The 16281-nt window shown below is 37.2% G+C and overlaps 1 protein-coding gene across 1 annotated transcript in view; it reads right to left on the bottom strand.

Annotated features, from left to right (window-relative positions):
• Positions 1–8648, bottom strand: part of DTNA (dystrobrevin, alpha) — a 413314-nt gene extending 404666 nt beyond the window's left edge. The window contains exon 1 of the mRNA XM_012656596.1: positions 8424–8648. The gene's annotated coding sequence lies outside the window, so the exon portion shown is untranslated. The remainder of the gene's footprint in view (positions 1–8423) is intronic.
• Between the last annotated feature and the right edge of the window lie 7633 nt (positions 8649–16281).

Genomic DNA, 16281 nt, shown 5'->3' with positions numbered 1-16281 from the left:
ATGATCATATCATTTGGCGAAGAAAAGCATTTGACAAAAATCAATACCTCCTTGTGATTTTAAAAACTCAGAAAAATGGGAATAGAGGTAAAATTCTTCAATTTGATGAAGAACATCTACAAGAATCTTCAGTAACATCATACTTAATGGTCAAAGACTGAATGCTTTCTTTTGAGGATTAGCAATAAGGCAAAGATGTCTGCTCTCACTACTTTTATTCAACATAGCATTAGAAGTTCTAGCCAGTGCAATAAGGCAAGAAATGGAAACAAAAGGCATACAGATTGGAAATAAATAAACAAAACTGTCCCTATTTTCAGATGTCATGGTAGGCTACATAGATAATATATTAATTAGCTTGATTTAATCATATCACATTGAATGCATAAATCAAAACATTATACTGTACCCCATAAATGTATACAACTATTATTTGTCAATAAAAATAGAACTAATAAGTGAGTTCAGCAAGTTCCAAGGATACAAGATAAACACACAAAAATCAACTGAATTTCAATAAACTTTCAATGAATACCTGGATGGTGAAATTAAAAATTCATTACCATTTACAAATTACCTATATGTGTATCTAGGAGAACATGTACAGGGATTGTATTCTGAAAACTACAGATCACTGATAAAAGATCTCAAAGATGATCTAAATGAATGGAGAGGCATATCACATTTATAGATTAAATATCAATTCTCCTTAAACTGTTAGACGGTGTTAACACAATTCTTATAAAAATCCCATAAAGAATTTTTTGTTAATATATACAAGATAATACTTAAACTTACATGGAAAAACAAAGGAACTAGAATACCTAAACAATTTTTAGAAAAGAAGAATAAGGTGAGAGGAATCAGTCTATATGATTTCAAGACATTACATAGCTACAGAATTCAAGATTGTGTGGTATTGGTTAAGGGTTATACACATGCATCAACGGAAAAGCACACAGAACCCAGAAACAGACCCAAACAAATATTTCCAGTGCAAACCACGCATCTGAAAAAGGGCTATTATTTAGAATATATAAAGAACTCTCAAAACTTAATGTAAAAACACCCAAACAATCGAATTAAAATTGGGCAAAAGACGGGAAGAGACATTTCACCAACGAAGATACACAAATGGCAAATAGGCAGGTGAAAAGATATTCAACATCATTAGTCACTAAGGAAATGCAAATTAAAACCACAATGAGATGGTGCTACACAATTATCAGAATGCCTAATATAAAACACAGTGGTAACACAAAATACTCGTGAAGATACAGAGAAACTTAATCTCTTGTACATGGTTGATGGGAATGTAATGGCACATCCACTCTGCAAAACAGTTTGGCAGTTTCTCATAAATGTAAACATACAGCTCCTAAGCATTTAACTCAAATAAACTAATACTTACATTCATACAAAAATACATACATGAATGTTTATAGCAATTTTAGTTGTAGTAGCCAAAAACTAGGAAAAAATAAAACAACCCAGCTATCTTTCATGGCTCACGTATGCCGTAAAACACTATTCACCAACAAAAAGGAATAAACTATTGAGACATGCAACAACCTAGATAAACCTTCAGAAAATTATGCTGAGTGGTAAAACCAATCCAAAAATTTTATATACTATATAATTCTATTTATAGAACATTCTTGAAATGAGAAAATTATAGAAATGGAGAACATATTAGTGATTGCAAAGGATTAAGGAAGGGGGAGTGGTGGCTGAAGCCAAGTCAGGGCACCCATAAAAGAGCAATAGGAGTTATACATGTGATGGAATTTGTTCTTCATTGCATTAATACCAGCTTCCTCATTGTGATATGCAAGATGCTATTACTGGGGAAAACTGGCTAAAGGAACCATGGAATCTCTCTATATTACTTCTTACAACTGCATGTGAGTCTTCATTTATCTCAAAATAAAATGTTTAATTTAAAAATATAGTTTGAGGCCTGGCACAGTGCCTTATGCCTATAATACTAGCACTTTGGGAGCCCAAGGCGGGAGGATCGCTTGAAGTTAGGAGTTCAAGACCAGCCTGAGGAAGAGCGAGATCCCTTCTCTACAAAAAATAGAAAACTTAGCCAGGCGTGGTGGCACATGTCTGCAGTCCCAGCTACTCAGGAGGCTGAGGCAGGAGGTTCCCTTGAGCCCAGGAGTTTGAGGTTGCTGTGAGCTATGATGATGCCACTATACTCTAGCCCAGGCAACAGAGTGAGACCCTGTCTCAAAAACAAACAAACTAAAAAATATGAATTGGATATATTCTAACTAAGCAGATTATGTTTGGTAATGTAAAATAAGCATATAGTATGATCTGAATGTTTATCTATATTACGTTTTATAAAAAATATATGATAACACAAATGATAGTCTTGTCTATGTTGGTGCAGGTGACAAAAAAAGATACATACACAGCTATTCTGATCTCTGTACCATGTTCATACTACCAAGTCTGTTCAGAAAACACAGTTTGGGTGCTGTGTGCAGGTCTAGACACTGTTCTTGGCTTGCGCTTGCTGTCACATAGACTATCTCACGCGTTCTCAAAATAAACCACAGCTTTTATCAACATTCCTTGACTAAATACAACTCCCACTGGAAAAGAGCGAGCGCATCAGTTTCACAATGCGTTTAGTATCCGATTTCTTTGCTGGTGGTTTTATTCAGAAAGTACCTTTCTTTGCTGAAGTTCTAGGACACAGTTGTTGGTGAGTCTACTTTTACATTGAATGATTAGTCATTTTTTAGGTGACAAAATCATTAAAGGGAACTAGCTAATTTTATGTGGCAATCATTAGGTCTGTTCACCAGTGTTGCAGTTTCTTCCCCCTGGGCACATGATAGAATTGCACTTCTCTTCCATCTTTAGGTTAGGCATGGCCATACGACTTGCTTTGGCCAATAAAATAAGAGCAGGAGTGGCAAGTGCTGCTTCCTGGTTGAAGACTTTAAGACCCCACCATGATTCACCATGCTCTCATGATCCACGATGAAGGATGAAAACATTGTGGATGACGGGGACTTTATTAGCCTGGGTCCCCGAGTGAGGAAGATACAGAATTGAGTCTTCCATTGACCAAGACAGGAACATAGCATTAGCAAGAAATAAGCCTTTGTTCTTTTCAGTCACTGAAATTTTGGAGTTGTTAAGAGAATATATCCTAAACTATTACGACTGATTGATATATTTTATATTTACAGTAAACACCCAAAGCTCTGCAATAGGACACTGCACTATGACATGAAATTGTAAACGTCACTTAATGCCTTTTTCATTGATGTACTCAGTGGCATCTTCCACTCTAACACAAACACACACAAAAAAAGGTCAAATCACGAAATCAAGTCTTGTATCTCTTTTCTTATGGTACAAATTAGAGCAATAGTTTACTAGTTACTAAGCTTTGTATGAAGCTGAGCATACATAGAAATGAGATATCACATTCTTCATATCCATGAATCACAGCAAATATATGCATTGCCTTGAGCATTTCCAACAGCTTCAAAGAAGAGATGTACACATTGGTATAAGTGCATTATGTATGAATTAGTATTCATGGTTAATATTATTATTAATCATATCAACTGATATGACTCATCACTTTCAGGGAGAAATAACATTGACTAACATTTATTGTCGGACACTGTGCAAAAATATTTTTTATGTATTACCATACTTAACCAATCAGTATTTCACTTTGCTAATGATAAGTCCCATGTGCCTCAGGTTAACATTATTTGGATAATAATTAAAATTGCTAAATTTTTCCCCCCAAATTTTTGTCATAACAATTACTTTGATTCATGTCAAAAGATCCCAGTGTAAAAATTAACAGAGCCTTCTTAATTTTACCAAGATAATTTCACAGGTGTTTTTATGTTATACTTTATATCCTCTTTGCAGTGCATACTCCAGATGAAGACAATGGGGAAAGATGAAACAGGTGATTTAAAATTCTTAAGTTTTAAGAAACTCTAATTGTTAAAAACATTTCCATAATCATTTGAATTGGTAATGTACATACTCTTGATTTAAAAAAAACTTTAGCCCTATATATCCTGAATTAAAACTATTAGAAAAAAAATTTATACTTTCAAATGGTACTCAAGTTTCCATTTTTGAATTTAAAAATATATGATGTATAATGAGAAATTTCTCATAATCTAGCAGTCATCAGTTCTTGTCTAGGCATTCATATATTTCTTCTTGTCTTATAATTTTGTTTCCTATAAAACAAAGTTTTACAGGCAAAAGCATTAATTCTATTTTTCCCACTAATTTTTATTAAGGGAAAAGTAATCAAAAGGTCAGATTAGAAAGTGTTATAATTTTCAACAGTGATGCAAATTTAATGCACTAATAAAACTTTGAACCAGGTGTTACACATCAGTAGTTAATAATAGGGCCTGTGGAATCAGAATGCTTGCGTTTAAAGCCCATCTCTAACTATGTGATGGTGGTCATGGTTATTATCCTTCTCGTCCTTTAGTTTTCCCTTCTATAGAATGGAGATAATAATAACACATGCAGACCTCATGTGGCTACTGAGAAGAATACAGCAGTTAATTTATATGGAGAACACAGAATGATGTCCAGCACACAGTGAGTGTTCAATAAATTTAGTCACTATTATGTTTGCCTTAGCTTATTAATATGCATTTCCCAAGCAATTCAACACGATATCATCTCCCTTACTCTGACGCTTCTTCTCTTCCCTTGGGCACTTCAGAGAATCTTAGGGACTATGTGATGAATCAATTAAATTCCAGTGTTGAAACATTCTGCCACTTTAACAACCACCACAAAGAAAACCACACACACATACATGTACAAATACCTTTTGTTTTTAGTTTGAAAGCAGTTGCTAAGGTGAAGGAAGAAAATGACTATATTTCATTAAACCTACATAACTCTTTGAAAATAGGACAATAACCATATAAGGTTAGTACATGCTCTGCATGCTTTAAAAAGTACTGATGGAAGTTTTGTAAACCTCCCCATGCCCATGGGATAATGAGGGGAAGTAGTATGTCTCCTAGGATAAAGAAGTAAAGAGATAACCAGAGTGACACATATGTCTCTGATTCAGAAAATAATTCAGAAAATTAACAGGCAAGCATTTAGAAATACAGCTGGACTTAGTCAGCACCTCACACATCATTCCTCCACAAATATGTGACTTTTCAAGCATCCTGTTCTCACCTCTGTGTCTAGAATATGTAGAATCCTCTACATATTCTCATAGAATTCTTTCTTTCATTCAGGAACCTTTTTTGCAAGTAATCATGTATTTGTATAATTCCTTTATTAAAGCCTGTCCCCGTGTGCCATCAGGGCTTACACATCTGTATGCTCACCATTGATCTCCAGGTCTCCACTTGGCACCTGGAACAGAGAGGCTCTCCGGAAGCAGAGACAGCACAATTCTCTCAAAACTAGAGGTGTGGGACTTGAAAAGAAAAGGTCATGTCAAAACTACCAAGTGAGATAAAAGTAGCAAGCTGTCTCTAAAATAAGTAACAGAAGCTAGCAAACTGGAACAATTTTGAATCAGTTTTAAGAAAGGACCTATGTATGTATCACAGCATTTATGCCCTAATAACAATCAACACTTTATATAAATAGACTTGGAAAATTCAAATTCAATTTCAATGTCAAAAATATTTGTGCTTGATGGCATGCAACCACTCTGACCACAGAACTACACTGGAGCATCCCCAAATAAAGATGTAGCCATAATTGGGGTGTGTGGGGGAGGGGATTAACCATTGAAGAGCTGGATAATTTTTCTCATGTCCATAGATCACGTTTCCATGTAGTTCAGTTGGATTCTAGTCTCTTTTTCCTTATAATATTGAATAAGTGTGATTTTGAAATTATGTATATTGAATTTAATTAAACTGAAATATAAGAATTAAAGAAAATACATGAATGTCAAAATAATTTTGAAACTTGTTATGTAAAGAAGTAATTAAATTTACTTCAAAAATAACAGATGAAGACTTAAGAGAGACATCTGTCCAATAAAATGAATAGTATGAAAGCTCCATGATAAGCTCAAATGAAGAGTAATTTTCTAAACATGTGAGAGTAATTCTCTAAATAAGTTGGAGTTCACCCTACTGAGACCTTCCTTCACATCACGATTCATTTAAAACAAATGGAGATTTTAAAAGTATTTCAACTTAGAACTAATGATAAAATTTGATTTCAATCTTCCTTCCTACACAAGTTTGTATAAAGTACATACAACTGGCTAAGACATGACAGACTCCAATGCCCTCAAAATCTAGCCTACTTTTAATCACAGATAGTTGAAAGAGAATTGCATAATTCTTCTTTTAAAACTGCCCAAATTCTTGTCAGAGTGATTGGATTAAATACAATTAAAGTTGCTCAAAAATTCTGCAAGATGATGGTGTTCTGAAGAAAACGATGGCCATGTTTTGAACAAAGAATAGACTAATAACTTAGTAAGTTTAAAATTAAGTGCAAAGAAATATATAGCTTCAGCCATCTGCGTTATAGTAATTTGCCGATAAATCTTAACGCTGAAAATCTTAACTTTGCTGTTAAGTGCTACTTTAATTTATAATTATCGTAGGGAACTTGGTTGATTGTGGCAAAAGGAAACTACTCAAAGGATATCTGCCATAATCATAGTACTAAAAGTTAGAAAAAGATTTAAAAAAATAGAAAAAGTTAACTGTCCCAAATGTGGAGCACATAGTCAGTTATGAGGTTCGTCTTCACAGAAAGATATGGTCAATATACCATACAGAAGACTTTAGGTACAATAAGTTGGTTAAAAGCACACCATAAACACAACTGGACTCCAACACTTAATAGCTGTATGATCTTGGGTAAGTTATTTTACTTCTCTATTCCTGGATTTTCTCATCTGTAAAAGATGGATAATAATATTACCTACCCCTCACCGTGGTGTAAAAATTAAGAGAGTGAATAAAGCTAAACCACATAAAACTGTGGAATGTGTAGTGTGCTGTTTTTTTCCCTAAAGTATCTACCTTTAGAATAAGAAAAAAAAAAAGAAAAAAAAAGGGGGGGAGTTTCTTTTTTTTTGTAAAATAATAACTATGCATACTTCAACAATACAGATATCTCTTATGTTCAAAAGGAAACACAAATACATTAAATACCAAGTGATCGTAACAGGTAACAGGAAAACCTGAGTCTAAATAAAAATCAACTCAAAAGACCATTTTTTAGAGTAAGAAAGAACCTAGTGAGTGGTAATCTTCACTGCAAGTGTACATTTAATATTTTCCCTAGAAGTTCTACACTTATCTTCCAAAAGCCATATCCTGCCAAAGAGCAAAGTTTTGTCATCAAGTCCCAGGAATGGTACCATTGAGTTCCAGGCCGTCGCCACCCCTCTTCTCTCTTTGGCTTTGGTCTTTTGACAGACACCTCTCTCCACCTCCCACTCTGGGTACTAGAACGGACCTGCCAGCCCTCTCTGTCCAGCAGAAACTTCGAAGTGGGCAACAGGCTATAAAAGCCGAAGGCACTCACCCCCATACCCACCTGCGCCCACCGCCCCCCAGTCCCCGGTGCCCACTCCCACTCGACCAAGCGCCGGGGCACCGCAGTGCATTGCAACACGCGCAGACGCCGCTGGCTGGGAAGGACCCCAACGCGGATTTCCTGGTCAGTACCCCCAGACTGTTCCCCAACGTGCGTGTCATCCCTAATGAAGGTGGCCACGCCACCTCCCACCAGCTCAGCCCGCGAGGATGACCAAGAGGGCAGCAATCACAAAAAAACAACTCAACCAGGGACGCGAGGGAGCCGGCTGCCCTTGCCACCCCGGGAGCGGCGCCGCGGCGGCAGCGGGCTGCGGGGCGGCCGGGGCCTTCGCGGGCGGGGAGATTTACCTGCGCGGCCCCGCGCCCCCAGGCCGGCCATCCTGCAGCAGCCGCTACCGCCGCCCGGCGGGCCCGAGGCGCCGCCCGCCGCCCGGGGAGGCGCCGCGCCGCAGTCCTGGCTGCGGTGCCCGGCACATGCTTCGCGCTCGCCGCGGCCGGCGCCGGCGCACAGGTGGGAACCCCGCGAGTGGGCGTTGGGGCGAAGCCCTTCCTCAGCCGGCGCTCTCCGCCCGCTTCCACTCTTGACTTTGCCCGGTGCGCGGCGCCTGCCCTTGCTCCGGCGCGAGCCGCCTGTGCCCGCGCCCCGGCGCCGTGGGCGGCTGCGGTCCCTGCGCAGCTGGGGCTGCGCGTCATGTGCACCTCCCGCCCCGCGGCGGGCTCCGCGGCACCGGGTGGCCGGGGGCAGCGCGGCAGCGCGGCAGCCCGGCCTCGCGCCCACTCCTCGCCCGGCACACGGACCCCTTCATCCCCGCGCCCTCCCCCACCCCGGAGCTGTCAAGGAAGAAAACGCTGTGCACACACCTTGGAATGGACGGGCGCCTCAGTCACCGACTCGCCAAACTCTTAGAAGGTGTCCATTGGTCTGTAGGGAGGCTTGGGCATGGAGTAGGAGCCGCTTTCTTATTATTTAATAATGTTGGAAGTGCCGGGTCCGCTGCCAGAGTTGTGGGTCATGTGGGCACAGCAGAGGCTGGCTGCTGCCAGTACCAGGGTTTCCTGAGGATCCTGAAACTATGATCTCATCCTCCTCATCCGCCTCCCCCGCCCTTCTCTCCGCGGGCGCGCACGCACAGCACACACACACACACACACACACACACACACACACACTCACACACTCACACTGCATGTGCACTATCCTCCTTCCTGGACCGAAATATTCCTCTAGGGAAATAGTGTTCACGCTCCTCATTGAAAAAAAAAAAATCATTCCAGATAGAGATTTTTTCTCTTTCAAAGCTTGATTTATGTGCTTTGTTTATGTCCTACAGTTTCCCCTCACACGTGCAGGGGATTCGAACAGAGCCTCAGAATTAAAATTAAAAATAATGTTTCTCTTACATTGACCCAGATTTTGATCAGAAACCAAGAACTCAAACAGTATAATTTCAATTTAAAGCAGAGGCAATAACATACCAGGCTTGAATATGGAATAGTAATAATATCTTAGATGTATGCAGTGGGTTTCTTTGCGAAGCTGCAAACATTTCCCAAACATTACCTCATTTATTTGAAGAGCATCTTCGCAGAGGAGGTGGGTGAAAAGGCAAATAGTGTTGTCACTTCACAGACAGAGGCATAGGTAAGATAACATGACCTATACAAGTACAAATAATAAGTCAATATCACACTACAAATATTAATTGCATAGCTACTTACAGGTTGCTTATTCACTATAATCAATTCCTGGAAATTGAGGTTACTGAAAATAATGAAAATATTCTTGATTATTTTTAAGTAACTTACCAACTAAGATTGAAAAGTCATTCATTCATTTTTCTGTGTGTATGTTTTCATATAATTTTCTCTTGTGTATTTGTACATATCTCCAATTTCATGTTTTCATATAATTTTCTTTCTTTTTGGGGATAAGTGTATGTGTGTGTGTGAATGTGCATTGTTTAAATTCCTTAGATAGTAATTTTAGCAATTTTAGTCAATGTTTTTGGGGTAGTCACCAGTTTCATAATGATTTGTCTATGTCACTCAAACCCCTTTTGCCTGGTGTATATGAGGAGCTATGCTATGTGTTGAGGGATATAGATAAGTTGAATATAGGTACCTGTCCTCTGTTAGTTTACATCCAGTTGTTGATACAAGATACATATACTGGATGACTACAGATGAAAAGTTTTATCAGTTTTGGTGTTGTTAATTACAACAAAGAAATTACAAGATATATCCCTTTTCTTTTCACCTACTTAATTTTTGTTCCATGTTAAAATCATCCCATTTGTCTGTATGTCCCATATTTCAGTCTGTCCTTGATCCCCTGTAGCTTCTAAATGGCCAAGGTAATGTTTCACTTAGCCCTTCGCCTTCACATGCACCATACTCACATAAACACTCCATGGGGAATGTTTTATATTGTAAAAGTTCTCAGAAAGCACATTCTGTTCAGGTGTAGGTAAGAAAATTCAGCAGCTAACTAGCCTAATAACCCCAAAAACAAGAGGAATGATATGAGAGAGAGAATGAGTCAGCGAAAGCATAGAAAAGAAAGCAGTGAAAAGAGGGGGGGAAAGGGGAATTAAGTTACAAGAAGAGGGAATAAAGAAGTGAAGAAAACAAAAGGAGAAGAAAAAAAGGATCTTGTGAAAGCTAAAATTTTTCCAAATTTAGCTGCATAGAAAACAAATTCAGGAAATCATGCACTTTTTTATTGTTATCAAACTTTTTTGGATAAATTTATAGGAATATGGTGGCAAGGACACTAGGGGTCAGTTTTGCACTAAATGACATCAATTTTTAAAAATACATGTACAGGTATAGGATCCACTAGAAGAAATAAGTAGACTGACCTACCAATATAATGTAATAATAAAAATGACAATGAGACCAAATAGCTATGATATATATATATATATGTTTATGTATATATCTCTCTGTGTGTGTATGAAATTGACACTGATATTCAGGAAGACAAATGGGAAACCAAAATCACAGGCATATTAAAGTGGGCAATAAAGAGTTAGGCTTGCAATATTTAAAGCAAAACTATAGTATTAGTAATAATAATATATTTTAAAGCACCTTCAGATTTTTCAGTGATTTTCATATATTCTCTATTGAGCCTAATAATAATTAGAGGTAGGTACCTTTGTGGGCTTCATTTTTAAAGAATATGATAATTCTACTTAGTTTTCTACATGTTGAATGGAGAAGTGCTGAAGATTTTCACTCATTGTTTTGAAAATATCATTTATATTTTCTGATCAGTCAACCCTAAAGATGTTGCTCAGTGTATCTTCCTCCAATCCTTCTCATAAACAATACAACTAGAAAGATTTCTGGGCATAGATCGTAACAGTGATTTATAGTCCAGGATTTTACACAAGCTATTGGAGTTAAACTAGAAGCCTTAGCATGGAGTCAACTCTAATGGCTTTGCAGCATCTCTGGGAGATTTCTGCAAAAGAGGTGGAGGCTAAATTGAACAGCAATATATCAAGAGCACTTTCCTTTTCATCTACATACTCATAGGGGGATTTGTTTTAATTAGAGATATATTTAGGTTTGATGATTATACCGTGTTTCAGAAATGCATTACAACCTCAGTGGCTCAACAATCACTAGCAGTTTGTGTCAGAACACTTTGATATAGGGACAAATATTGTTAATGTGGTTTTGCACATGCATTTATGGTTTGTACTAATTTAGGCTATCTTTACCAAGGGAAAGAAATTATTGATGTTTATTATTTTTGTTTACAATTTCTTGAGTTTTAAAATTATAGTTAAAATGAGAATGGCTGTAGGTAAAATCAGAATGTTCGCTACGTTATAGTGAAACCCTATGTGTGTGCCTGTGTTTTAAGATGTAGTGATATGTAGACTGCATACATGTTTTAGGTCAAGTGAGCGTGACAATTATTATCTATAACCTGGCAATACTTTGGGGACAGGAGGAATTAACAAGAGTGAAAAGAAGACGCATTCAAAAGAGTTGAAAAATTGTTATTTTATCAATTAGAAACTCTTAAACCCCCTGTGTAGACTACTGTTTCAGGGAAGGATGATGTAGGGGCTTGAAGAACACAAGCCCCCATGTACATAAATTCTGCTCCCCCAAGCAACTGTTTAGTCTGCAAGAATGAAAAGTATGTTAGCAGTCTAACACAGGTCAATAAAATGGATCCACTGAGTTGTGGCTTAGGAATTTCATGGTTAGATTTTTTTCTGTGTGAGAGCTATCAAATTTTGAGGCCAAGGTGGGCCCTGGGCAGAATTATGAAGTAGGTGAATTTTGTTCATCTCTATTTTTTTTATATGTCCCCTTCTTCCTGGAGAAGCCCTGACTTCCTTTGGCTCCCACAGATAGCAATCCTTTGCTGTTCTCTTGACTTTTCAAGATACCCCCATTGTAGGACTCATCAACCTCAGGTAGAACCTTGTGATCTGACCTTCACTGATTTGTGTAAATTGTGTCCTAAGCATTCATGAAACTTGTAAGTATGTGTTTGTATTAATAATCACAAAGAGTGTCCATTCCGTCTTCTTATGCATCACTTCGAGATGCATATTTATATAAAGTTAATATGCATTTGCCTGAGAAATTCTGCATCGAGGCATGGTTCTGGCAGCTGTTAGGGAGTAATTGCCAAGTCTAAGAGAATAGAGGTAGTCTCCCTACATCCCACCTAGGTTCTGCCTCCTTGTAGCTCAGCCGTCTCTAGCAGTGCCTATCAGCTCAGCCACAGGATCTCCTCCGTTGATCCTCCTCTCGGACTGACACCCTCAGGAGAAGTGCTATTTGCATTTTTCCACTGTCTTCTTTCACTGAAGGGGAGAAACTAGCTTCAGAATGGTTGTAAGCAGTCGAGAGTATTTTATTTCCCAGTGTTAGAATGAACAAATCTGTTGACATTTTAAACGGCTGTGATTCCACCTTATAATGGCAGTTCATTAAATACATATTGCGGTGGTTCACATCGCTCAGTGGCATCACACCAGTGCGCCCTTCACTCCTGGGAGAATTTATTTTCTCAATGGATCATAAACAAAACCCAAATGTTTTAGATGAAACTTTAATGCACTGTCACAGCGAAGACACAGTGAGAAAAAGCCAGCTGGAGAGTAGCTTTTCAGAAGGTACTTATAATCTACTCACTTTGCTGCCAAAACGGTTTTTAACTCTATTTTTAATTGCCTTGGGGCTGAATGTTTGTGTGTGTGTATGTGTGTGTGCCCGAAAATACAGAATATCTTGTTACAGGTAACCAAGGATTATACTGAATAAATCCAAAATATCAATGGCAAATAAGTTTGATCAACATAGATAACTAATCCAATTAAGGACAAAAAAATACCGTACTCTTTATTGCAGACTAATTATCTGCATAGCTATCCACTCATCTTAGGGAAATGTCAAATTTTTCTGTAATGATTTCTAAATAAAACCTAATGTTTTAAAAAATGCCAAGGAAACCGTTACGAAGTGAAAAGCGTAGTCAAAACAATTTCATTTATGTGAAATCAGTTTGCCTGACTTAATTTTTTCCCATTGAAATGAGTCTTTACCTATCGTGTAGACACAGCCCAAATCTCTTGTAGACCGTCAGGAACTATGTTAACAAGCACACATTTTAATTTTAAAGTTAATTCCTACAATAAATACCATATAATTTATTTGATCCTGAGAAGCTTTATATTTTATGAAAAACTAAATGAAAGAAAAAGGGAGGGGGAATGAAGCTAAACTAACCAACTTGCAATCTTTCAAATATATACAGTAACTATGTGAGTAGATCCATATTGAAACTTAATGTTTGAAATAGTATATTTTACTGTTTAGGGGATATAGTTTGAGATAGTTCAAAGTGTATTTACATGAGGTGATAATGTATCTACTAATGTGCAAATTTTCTTTGTAACTTTGCAATCAGGTTGCTTGTGTTTTTTTTATATGTGCCACAAATAGCATGTATGAGTCTCCTGTTCTTTTCTCCTTTTTATCTCTGACCTGAATCAGATCAGCTTGAACATTCTACATTGTCTCAAGGATTTTTCATTTACATATTACTCTTACTTCTCCATTTTTTATGTCAATCGGCTAGGCAGAAAGAAACAGGAATAGAAGGGATTTTACATGTTTTATCATAACCAAAAGCCTTAATTTGTACCCAATCCCTAATCTTTGGTCAGCATCATCTGTGCTGCTTGCTAGACATATATGAAAATTTCCTGATTTTTGAAATTGTTATTCATTTTTATTCACATATATCTCAAAAAGTATTTTAAGAGTCTCAAGGGCAATGCCCATGACGAAAACATTCTTTTATTTTTTTCTCCCTAGTAAATCAAACATATTTATTTCATGTGCTTTGGAAATATTTGTAAATATAAGATGAGGATTATAGTGAGGAAAATTAAAAAATTTTACCTCTGGCACTATGTACCATATGGAAACAATTCTTCTAAGCTTGTGAATACCTTTGACAGATCATGTTTTTATATGATCAAGATGAATTGGATACACTGTGTGGTTTGTGGTTTGCTTTCACTATTGGGGTACATACATTTATTGGTATGTTTAAAACAAACCAACTAAAAATATTTTGGATGGCAGAATCACATACATGGAAGGATATTCATTTAAATTGTGTGATCAATACCAGGGCAATTCGTTTCTTCTTGTAATGGTATTTCTTCAATTTAAAAAAGAAAAATAGTTGTAACTTCCCTCATCTGTGTCTTAAATGATTAGAAGAAACTCTAATCATTTAAAAGCTATTTTATAGTTGCCATTAAAATAAGTAGTAGGTAGTTTAAGAACTTTTTTATTTCAAGGAATATAAAAACAATGTACTTATTTTACAGTAGAAGTGGAGTGAATAAGGATTGTATTTGGTGCATAAATAAAGTACTCCATTCTAAATGTTCTCTATCCTCTTCTTACCATGATTCAAAGTGCATTCTCTAGCCCAGTGTTATCCATTTTCCTTGAACTCATATCAAAGACTTACTCTTGGAAACACTATCTTGAAACCTAGTCACATAATGTGTTGTATTGTTATCTAGCCATTTCATGTGTAGTAGACATTCGGATTGTAAATTCCTAATCCTATACACCACTTGTACATTTCACAGCATCTTCTAGTTATTCTGTAAATACTTGCTGATAGCTTTGTTGATTAACTGAAAATAGACTGCTATTTTGACATGACATTGCCCCAAATGGGAAAGAGTAATGTCTTCTCTATTTGTTATTAATCTCTATGAGTTTCTGAATATTTAAATATATTCCTAGTACAGCATTAAAATGTTTATAATAATGATATAAAGTTGGTAACAGAATTCTTCCTTCTATATTTATGAATAAATAAATTATTTAAATAAGAACTAAACCAAAATCAATTTGTTGTTAATTTTCAGAGGGTAATTATTACCTATGTTCTCTTAAATTCCTACCTTAACCAGATAGGATTACTTAGTACCATTCATTTTGGGTAATGTAATTTTATTTTTTACTTTAAGAAACTTCTAAGAATGCACCTTGAGGTATTTAAATATAAAGGATTTTCTCATTGGTATTTTTTCCTCAAGTTATAAATTTTTGATGATCTAAAAATTTAAGTTGATTTACTTTTCCAATTATATGCCCATCACACTACAAAATGGCTTATATTTGTTCAAGGAAAATGAGCAAATATTTCAACAACTGAAAATATTTATTAAATGTCTAATATATAATAAGCATATTTGTTTAACAATAGGTCATATCAAAGAGCTTCTATCCACAATCAGTGATCTTCAGGAAATTCAAGTTTAACACCTTAGTTGTTATTTCTAAAATAAAAATCTCAATTATAATTTTCTTCACATCCTGAAAGAAAAAAATACACTATGACCCACTCTACTGCTACCTCCACCACATCTGACATGAGCACATTTCCAGTCCTTTTTCCTGTTAGTTGGGATAATCCTTACTGGGCAGCGACAAAGGCTTTGGCTCCTTTCCTTCACTTTTATTTTCACTGCCTCCTGGGGCAGCTTTAACCTATAAAACCTTCTTGATATAAGAATAATAGGAGCATTAACCCTCAGGCCACCAAGACCAGGATAACCCAATAGCTATGTTACCGAGCAATTGCTGCACATGAAGCCAATATCGTGGCACTGGGCTTTGAGAAAAGCTAAGCTTTATTGCAAGTTGACTGACAAGGAGGCGAGAGGAAACGCTCAAATCTGTCTTTCTGACCAGGGGGCTGGGTCAGGTTTTATAAGCATGGAGTAATGAGGTGTGATCTTGCAATGAGGTGATGTTGGGAGGCATGATCTGATCTGACAGCATCCTGCCATGCAGTGTCCCTTCTTAATTCTAGCCCTACTCCTTGGTACCAGCCCTTAGGTTCCACGCCTGGTGGCATGATTGGTTCATCTGGGCATGCTCAGGTTATGTGACCTTCAACCTGGGGGGTTCATGGGAACTGAAAAACAACTCACAGATTTGTTACATGAAAGTCGAGCCAGATCTGTATGGTGTTGTTATATAGGTACACTATGCATGGGCTTTTTTTTTTTTTTTTTTTTTGAGCCAGAGTCTCGCTTTGTTGCCCGGGCTAGAGTGAGTGCCGTGGCGTCAGCCTAGCTCACAGCAACCTCAAACTCCTGGGCTCAAGCAATCCTTCTGCCTCAGCCTCCCAAGTAGCTGGGACTAC

The sequence above is a fragment of the Propithecus coquereli genome, unplaced genomic scaffold (genome assembly GCF_000956105.1).
Source record: "Propithecus coquereli isolate 6110/MARCELLA unplaced genomic scaffold, Pcoq_1.0 Scaffold51, whole genome shotgun sequence".
In the NCBI taxonomy this organism is placed as follows: Eukaryota; Metazoa; Chordata; class Mammalia; order Primates; family Indriidae; genus Propithecus; species Propithecus coquereli.
This window is presented reverse-complemented; position numbering and strand designations above follow the sequence as displayed.